The sequence below is a fragment of the Pimephales promelas genome, unplaced genomic scaffold (assembly GCF_988280905.1).
Source record: "Pimephales promelas unplaced genomic scaffold, fPimPro1.hap1.1 HAP1_SCAFFOLD_183, whole genome shotgun sequence".
Classification (NCBI taxonomy): Eukaryota; Metazoa; Chordata; class Actinopteri; order Cypriniformes; family Leuciscidae; genus Pimephales; species Pimephales promelas.
In genome coordinates, this window is record NW_028297397.1 from 1 (window position 1) to 2395 (window position 2395).

At 61.0% G+C, this 2395-nt stretch overlaps 1 non-coding gene and 1 pseudogene across 1 annotated transcript; both read left to right on the top strand.

Annotated features, from left to right (window-relative positions):
- LOC148960670 (18S ribosomal RNA) lies at positions 1-1280 on the top strand (annotated as a pseudogene; the record flags this gene model as incomplete).
- A 295-nt stretch (positions 1281-1575) lies between these two features.
- Positions 1576-1729, top strand: LOC148960671 (5.8S ribosomal RNA). The gene has a single exon (XR_016155041.1). It is a non-coding gene; the product is annotated as a 5.8S ribosomal RNA (ribosomal RNA).
- The last annotated feature ends 666 nt before the right edge of the window (positions 1730-2395 follow it).

The window sequence follows — 2395 nt, forward strand, 5'->3', positions numbered from 1 at the left end:
TGGAGGGCAAGTCTGGTGCCAGCAGCCGCGGTAATTCCAGCTCCAATAGCGTATACTAAAGTTGCTGCAGTTAAAAAGCTCGTAGTTGGATCTCGGGAGCGGGCCGGCGGTCCGCCGCGAGGCGAGCCACCGCCTGTCCCGGACCCCTGCCTCACGGCGCCCCCCGGATGCCCTTAACTGGGTGTCCGGTCCTCGGGGCCCGAAGCGTTTACTTTGAAAAAATTAGAGTGTTCAAAGCAGGCCGCCCGTCGCCGCTGAATACCGCAGCTAGGAATAATGGAATAGGACTCCGGTTCTATTTTGTGGGTTTCTGGAACCCGGGGCCATGATTGAGAGGGACGGCCGGGGGCATTCGTATTGCGCCGCTAGAGGTGAAATTCTTGGACCGGCGCAAGACGGACGAGAGCGAAAGCATTTGCCAAGAATGTTTTCATTAATCAAGAACGAAAGTCGGAGGTTCGAAGACGATCAGATACCGTCGTAGTTCCGACCGTAAACGATGCCGACCCGCGATCCGGCGGCGTTATTCCCATGACCCGCCGGGCAGCGTGCGGGAAACCACGAGTCTTTGGGTTCCGGGGGGAGTATGGTTGCAAAGCTGAAACTTAAAGGAATTGACGGAAGGGCACCACCAGGAGTGGAGCCTGCGGCTTAATTTGACTCAACACGGGAAAGCTCACCCGGCCCGGACACGGAAAGGATTGACAGATTGATAGCTCTTTCTCGATTCTGTGGGTGGTGGTGCATGGCCGTTCTTAGTTGGTGGAGCGATTTGTCTGGTTCATTCCGATAACGAACGAGACTCCGGCATGCTAACTAGTTACGCGGCCCCGAGCGGTCGGCGTCCAACTTCTTAGAGGGACAAGTGGCGTTCAGCCACGCGAGATGGAGCAATAACAGGTCTGTGATGCCCTTAGATGTCCGGGGCTGCACGCGCGCCACAATGGGCGGATCAGCGTGTGCCTACCCTGCGCCGAGAGGCGCGGGTAACCCGCTGAACCCCGCTCGTGATCGGGACTGGGGATTGAAACTGTTTCCCATCAACGAGGAATTCCCAGTAAGCGCGGGTCATAAGCTCGCGTTGATTAAGTCCCTGCCCTTTGTACACACCGCCCGTCGCTACTACCGATTGGGTGGTTTAGTGAGGTCCTTGGATCGGCCCCGCCGGAGCTCCTCGCTGGGTTCTGGCGGAGCGTCGAGAAGACGATCAAACTTGACCATCTAGAGATAGTAAAAGTCGTAACAAGGTTTCCGTAGGTGAACCTGCGGAAGGATCATTACAGGTCTCCGGGCCTCACAGAAGTCCCAGGAACGAAACAAACCAGACGCCTCGGGTCCGCCCCGGCGGGCCCGGAACCCCCTTCGGTGAAAAACGAGTGGCGAGAGTCGCAACCCCGACGGGTACCCGTTAGGTCTCCCCCCGGTGGGGGGGGCCGTGGGTTTAAACACCTCCTCCCCATCCCTCGACCGGGGGGGAGGGGGCGCCCGTCCGGGTCTCGCCACCACTCATTTTTTTTTCCCCAATTCCCCGGTTTGTGTCGGTCGGCCTCGAAAAACCAAAAAAACCAAGAGTACAACTCTTAGCGGTGGATCACTCGGCTCGTGAGTCGATGAAGAACGCAGCCAGCTGCGAGAACTAATGTGAATTGCAGGACACATTGATCATCGACACTTCGAACGCACTTTGCGGCCCCGGGTTCCTCCCGGGGCTACGTCTGTCTGAGGGTCGCTTTGCTATCGATCGGAGCCTCCGGGCCCCGCGGCTGGAGCGTCGTAGGCCCTCGCCGCCTCCGTCCTCCTAAACGCAGACCGTCCCCTCGTCCCGTCTCCCCGCTCTCTCCTTTTCGGGGAGAGGCCTCCGTCTTCCCCTCGGGGGAGGGCGGCGCCTCGTCGCTCCGAGGACCCGGGTGTCCTCCTCCGCGGCTGCCGGTGCTTCAAAACCACCGCTGCCCGCGCGAGGAGGCTCTCACCCGCCTCGGTCGGCGGACGCCGTCGTGGGGGTCTCGCTCGCACCCTGGGAGTAGGGCGGCGGAGTTTCGGCGGGTCGTGGGACGCCCCTAGGTCGTCGGCCAGTCCGCCGGGTCCAACCGCCCCGGCGGCGGCCGCTTCCGAAAACACCCAGCTTCGACCTCAGATCAGGCGAGACGACCCGCTGAATTTAAGCATATTACTAAGCGGAGGAAAAGAAACTAACAAGGATTCCCTCAGTAGCGGCGAGCGAAGAGGGAAGAGCCCAGCGCCGAATCCCCGTCCCCTCAGCCGGGGCGAGGGAATTGTGGCGTACGGAAGACCGCTCTCCCGGCGCGGGCCGGGGGTCTAAGTCCTTCTGATGGAGGCTTAGCCCGTGGACGGTGTGAGGCCGGTAACGGCCCCCGCCCCGCCGGGGTACGGTTCT